General features: G+C 37.6%; 1 long non-coding RNA gene across 1 annotated transcript; it reads left to right on the forward strand.

The window, feature by feature from the left end:
• Nucleotides 1–658: 658 nt before the first annotated feature.
• Nucleotides 659–6,621, forward strand: LOC149807767 (uncharacterized). Its single transcript, XR_016423425.1, has 2 exons — nt 659–916; nt 5,916–6,621. It is a non-coding gene; the product is annotated as an uncharacterized LOC149807767 (long non-coding RNA).
• Nucleotides 6,622–7,131: the final 510 nt, after the last annotated feature.

The raw sequence follows: 7,131 nt of genomic DNA on the forward strand, positions 1-7,131 counted from the left end.
CACTGGGGCATCATGCCGCAGACATGTAGCATGATGTCCCACCCAGTCACATTAACCTGACACCGGGCCGACCAGTCCTAACACTAACCTCTTAATGCTGAGCGCCAAGCGAGGGAGCTGTTAGTACCATTTTTGTAACTCTTTGGTATGACTCGGCCGGGGATCGAACCCACGACCTCCCGCATCCGAGGCAGACGCTCTAACCACTAGGCCACCGGAGCGGTTTGCTTAGACGAAGCCTTGTTTTTAAAGTATGTATATAACCGATATATATTGTAGAATAAATAATGATAATTAGTGTGCATGAATGCGACATTAAATCTAGCGGGTGATAATTTTGTTAGAAACATATGGTTCGTTCAGTATTGAATTTACGTATTTTATTATTATTATTATTATTATTATTATTATTATCGTAGGAAGGCATGGCCGATTTCAGTAAAGTTATTTTGTGATTTTGCAGTCATTTTCCTCAGTAGTGTTTCCTCACAATGTAATTTCCGGTAGCAGATATCTTGCGCAGTTCTTAAGTTAGGAATAGGTAGACAAGAAAAGGTAACTAGTGCTTTAGAAAAGATCTATAGTTATTAGTACCGCTTTTTTAATTTGTCCACCCATGCGTAAAGCATAGCGCATTCACGGTAAAAGCATTGCAGTCTAATCCACATTTCATCGTCGAGTTGCAACGCATAATAAGAAGAATTTGCACATTTCTCTTCCTGGTAGTTTCGCTTGGAAAATATACGCAGTGTCTTGTTAAGGGCAAATGCTGAAAACTTTGTCATTTAATCTATAGCGATTATACAGATAGAGGAATGGTCGAAAAATAAACCATTCCACCAGTATATAGATAAATTGCAAGGAATAAGCCAAGTTTTGACATTTGATTCGTTCTAACCAAGACCTCTTGTGAAAGGTACTCTCTCTCTCTCTCTTTCTCACGCACACGCACGCACACAAACACACACACACACACACACACACACACACACAAAACATAATCACAAGCAAGCACAAACAATAAGCATTAGAACAAATAAACTGTCCTACGTTGGTAGGCAGGCAGGTAAATATATACATAGGTAAAATACTTTAAGTCCATTATTCCAGATATTAGGGTTGTCATGCCTCCTCTTTTTTCCTTTTCGGTCTTTAAATCTCTAAACAGATACAGTTTCAGACACGCCCACTATCAGGAGTGTCCTCTTTTTGGAAAGTGCAGAGATGGTAACCCTACCAGCTATTCCATATTTGAGTCATTATTGTGGCCGTCTTTGGTTTGATTCACCTTAAACCGATTCAGTGAACTTCGTGCATTATAATTTGGATGGTTGAAAATATTACAAGCGTTTATTCAACTTTCCTCTAGACAGACAACTTTCTCATTTCTTCAAATGAAGAATATATTAATGTTGCTGGGAAACCACGGGTTGGGCTCATTTAAAGAAAATATATCTGGATTTTGCAGTCAGGACCAGTTTATCCAACATCTTCTTTATATACTAGCAGCTGCTAGTACCATTTTTACAAGTCTTTGGTATGATTGACAGTATGCAATTATCATGTTTGGACTTGACAATACAGGCAAAGATATGGAAGATGATGATTGTATGATAACTAAGATGTTTTCAGGCCCACCCTACCCCCAAAAATGGTTTGTGATGAATTTGTCACCATCTGTGTAGAAGCTTATCGTGATTTATATTTAGAAACTGATGCATTAATTATTGCTTCTTGATCAAGAGTTTCAGAGACGTTGTTTTTTTTAAAAAAAAACATGAGCTATGGCCATGTTACTATATACGTGGTGCCTCATTATCATTTCGATGCTAATTGAAATAAGCATCAAAATTATGAGATGGATACCTAACATGCTTGTACTGTAGAATCAGTAAGCACTGCCTTTTAACAACATGGTAAACCCCACCACCACCACCTACCCAACTCATCCACACCTTTCCAAAGAAACAAATTCACAGTCATTTGAAATCTTGTTCATTCGGCGTTAAAGTTTGAAGATATGGCTTTAAGTTCCAAAACCATCGGGGCTGGTTGGAAGGGAAATGGGGAGAGTAGTAAACATACTACGTGGCCTGTAGAATCAATCAACACAGCAATTTTATATCCATGCACACCTACTTTTTTCTCGTGGACGGTCATTGTCGTTTAAGGTCTTAGTAAACCTCTTGGCTAAAGATTTTGCTCTGCATTGTTACAGGCCCAATACCCTTGAATGGATAGATAGTTGACTTGAATCGTACAATCTTCCTATGACTCTAAGGCACGGTCAAGTTAATTTGAAAGGTTTGGTTATTTTTTCGATTGAAGATTTTTTAAAACTTTTTTCCAGGTGGTATCAGGTCCCAAATCCTGAGAAGAAATAAAGTGATGCTGAGACCAAAGAATCAAGAAACTTTAAATCTCAGATAACCTTATCTTCACTATGGCACTTAAGATTCAAAACCTTTGGAGGAATAGCTGTCAGACTTGAACTGTAGAGTTGGTTGGTTTTGCCCATAATCTTTATGCACCTAACCTCCCTCTGACTCTCAGACAAGGTTAATGTTACATTGTTTCGTTATGGTTAAAAGTGTGTGTGTGTGTGTGTGTGTGTGTGTGTGTGTGTCCTACGAGGTTGCAGAGCCTACGATGACTATCATATTCGGACTGCAGAATTAATCATCCCTGCCGTTAACATTTACATGCCTCCACAACTTAAATCAAGATCGATGTTATTTAATTCTTGTTTTACATTTAGCATTGTTGTTTACCAGTTCTACTTACACATTGTTACGGGTTACGCTATGAGATCTAAGAGCAAGCAGGAGTTGGGATGGTGTGAAGGGTTATTTCCTACTTACACATTATTACGGGTTACGCAAGGAGATCTAAGAGCAAGCAGGAGTTGGGATGGTGTGAAGGGTTATTTCCTACTTACACATTATTACGGGTTACGCAAGGAGATCTAAGAGCAAGCAGGAGTTGGGATGGTGTGAAGGGTTATTTCCTACTTACACATTATTACGGGTTACGCAAGGAGATCTAAGAGCAAGCAGGAGTTGGGATGGTGTGAAGGGTTATTTCCTACTAACACATTATTACGGGTTACGCAAGGAGCTCTAAGAGCAAGCAGGAGTTGGGATGGTGTGAAGGGTTATTTCCTACTTACACATTATTACGGGTTACGCAAGGAGCTCTAAGAGCAAGCAGGAGTTGGGATGGTGTGAAGGGTTATTTCCTACTTACACATTATTACGGGTTACGCAAGGAGATCTAAGAGCAAGCAGGAGTTGGGATGGTGTGAAGGGTTCTTTCATCCCTAAGAAAGAGTAAATGTAAAAAAAAATATAACAAGAAATGCCAATGAAATACATCTCGCTCTTTTCCTCTTGCTTGATAGAGATATGTTTTCGTTTCCAAGTAATACTGACCTTGGTTAATGGTCAAAAGGAGGGTAGGGGTACACGAATTTTTGTCTTCTAATTTTAATGCCTTTTCTATTGAACATAAGTTGCCAGGGTTTTACATATTCCCCAAGAAAACTACCTAATCTGGTACATGGAGGCCTACTTAACTGCATTGTGTCCTGATCGTTACATACATTTGCTTAATAAAACGAACATGTACACACATACATGCATTTATACGCACCGACACATACATACTAACACACTAAAGTGTTACTGAAGTGCCTGTTTTCTTGAAATGTGCTATTTTTTTTTCCTTTGGAAAGACATATAAAATCTTTAGATTAAATGAAATACGCACATTTCAAGTTGAGATTGGAGTCGATTTTGCCTCAGAATGATCAAGTCTATTTCTTATAGATTACTTATTTTTCAGCCTTTTTTGCGATGAAACAATTTTATTTTTTAAAAGTATTTTTTAAGCATAGCGTCATCTGTAATAACAACGAAATAATATTAGTAAACTTGGATAAATGTAAATGGACATTTTAGAGTAAACCCATTCATTTCATAGTCCATGTATTATAGCTTTATTTGAACATATGGATATTCAACACATGAGCCAAACACTTAACATAATCTTTTAAATATCCCCAATCTTGCGTGTAGGTCAGAGTTTAAATAGGGATGCATGTGCAAAGTAATTCATAGTCCAGATTATTTATATCCCTTCCATGATATGGGGATTATTACCATGCAGAAAAGCCTTAAACGAACACGTTACCATACCATGGTTTTAAATAACTTGAACTTGCCTCTGAGAGAGAGAGAGAGAGAGAGAGAGAGAGAGAGAGAGAATGGGCATCACTTACCATTTCTACGGTCCAGGTATGAAAGCTATCTCTTTCAGTCTTTGGAACTTACCACCATATACATAAAAAATTCAACGAAAACCTTATATGAGCGCCGTTGCCGTAGAAATGAGCGATACTCACGTATTACTTTTGCTAAAGCAGACGAGACAACAAAATTAAAGTGTTTTCATGGAAAACTCATTCCTTCGCCACTTCCTCTTTTGTATGGCCTTCTGTTCAAATATGGAAACTAACCAAACTGCAAGACATAAGTGAAGTCAGATCAGCGTACTTGGATATCAAAGTGACTTGGTAGAAAGGCATTGTGTGAGTGTTGTAGACGCACTCACACAAGATTTTCTCTGTGGTCAACGATGCCAAAGAAACTGACCAAACTGCATAGTTTTACCAAGGTCATTAAAGAGTTAAATTTATGCAACATTGGTGGTAACATTGTGTTGTATTTACCAAGACAACTAAAATGTCTGAGATACTGACTTTAAGGCAAACCTCTCACAGATATTGACCTGCGGATTTGCGATTGTAGGGGCGGATATACAGGGTAAGACAATATGCCCCTTCCACATGTGTGATATGGTTTAAAAAGGAATTTTGTTTTTTATGAATTTAATCAGCCAACATCATCGGTAGAAATAAGACTGTATCTTGTCAAATATCCGGAACATGAAACGGCTGGTACAAACACAACAATGCGAACTGATTCCTGTCTTTAGCCAATATCTGGAATCGGAAAGCTAATTAAGCAAACAAGTAAAAGGGGTTTATTCACATCCATTCCTTTGTTAATTCGAATGAGCGTAATACGAAAATAACTGATTCTGTATACTGTTATGCACGAATTCAGCATTATTTATTTCCACAATCGTAATCTACGTCATAGCGAAAAGACGCCACTGAATGTGACGTGAAAACGTAGTGAGAAGGCAATATCGCATTCAGCACAAAATAAATATGCGGTAGAAAGGATGATAAATTATGAAGGAATACAAGCAGCAAAGAATAATATAATGTCTCAAAAGCTTAAATCAAGCTTTTCTTTCATTGATGAGTATCCTTTTACATTAGGTTACTGCTCCCTGGCAATGATGCCGTACGATAAAATTATAAATGAGTAGACCATAAATCCATACTTCAGGTACACCAATATACATTTTTATTTCAAGAGCCAATATAACACTTTTCAGATAACCAATGAGCTTTTCATTTCCAATTGGCGTCATTGTTCCTTTGAAGCCAAATATTGTTCGATAGCATGTACCCTCGTTTATTACAATTCTCTACCGGTCGTGGAGTCGAGTTCTAGACTTGCTGTAAAGTCTGTTATCAATGCATTCTTGATCGTATTTCGTGAAGGCTGTCACTGCAAAAGGCACATTCTGGTTGATAATCAACGTCTTCCCGAACGTACACGAAGTCACCAGAAACGAACTAGTGAGACAAAATTTCGCAAAACCAATGCTATTAAAATAGAGTCGACGAAAATATAATTAGTAATTTATTTTCTCTTGTCTTTAAATATGAAGCAGTGGTAATAAAGAGCGTACTCTTAAAATTTCTAACGCACATTAAAGATTTGCTAGAATATACTTTTTTGAATATCATTTCACAAATTTTTGATCTTTTTCAAAAACAGATCAGACATGATGCGCCGAAGGAAGAATAAAAATAAAGACAAGAAAAGCGAGGTTTCTTCTGCAAGGCCTCGTCAGAAACTCGACCAAACAGCGTTTGATCCGACCAAAAATACCCATCTTTGGACCATGTGGAGAATTGCAGTCAATGAAAAGCTTTTGAACGAGCTTAAATCTCATGATAGTGATTCCAGCCATTTTCCATCACAGTCTTTGACCAGGCCCCCTTTGGCAAATTACATTCGGGTCACCGGAACTACTCGCAGATTGGCGAATATAAAGATGGCGACGAGGGATGACATTTCAAATAATAATGATGATAAGCTGGAAACTCAGCAGTTTATATATTATGGTATTCCAAGGATTTCTATTAAGAATCAAGCAACCCAACGTGGACCGAACTTGAAACATGCAGCCGATTCTGGTACTGGCCGCCAGTGACGATTTTTGGGAGTCTTTTGTACGGCGAAGTTTTGTTCTGGACAAAGTTAAGAGGCACATATTTTTCCATTTAAACTCACAGAGTCATTAAATATTCAATAAGCATAATAAATTCATTATCTGCTTCAGAATTCTTCCATTTTCGAACATTTTTTTTTAAAAACCATTTGTGTATTGTATACCATGCATGATGCACGAATGTCCATATTGTAAAATATAACAAAAACGTAATAAATTGGAAACAAATTAACCTGCAAAGAAATACAATCTTTTTTTTGTACATATCTAATATCACGAAATTGCGGACCACTTAAACAAAGATTAAATGACTGTTAATCTTTATTAGGTTGTTTCCAGGTTTTAAAGCAAGCATCCGGATACGTTAATATCCTCTCTGTTCTTTCGTCCGTCCATCTGTCCGTAACGCCATCTCCTAAGCCGATGGTAACTCACACAATTGTACAGCTACGTTGCATTTGAATATTCATTTGCAAGTATGGTGTCGTTCTTTCTCCCACCCTTAAGGTCCCTTGAATGGTCAGAGGTCAGAGGTATACAATTTACATTCCAATATCATTTTAAAAATATGTTTGATGATCAAACTGGATACATGCTGTCATAGCAGGAAGTTGCAACATATATGTGACTGATTTTGCATTGTGGCCGTAGGCATGGCGTGCGTAATGGGGTCATAGGGGTAGGAGTACGGAATATGCAGTAAAAACGCGCAGGGATTTACTGTTGGTCTAGATTTTTTATACGAGTGCAACTTTCGAG

The sequence above is a fragment of the Sinohyriopsis cumingii genome, chromosome 1, assembly GCF_028554795.1.
Source record: "Sinohyriopsis cumingii isolate HCF-2022 chromosome 1, ASM2855479v2, whole genome shotgun sequence".
In the NCBI taxonomy this organism is placed as follows: domain Eukaryota; kingdom Metazoa; phylum Mollusca; class Bivalvia; order Unionida; family Unionidae; genus Sinohyriopsis; species Sinohyriopsis cumingii.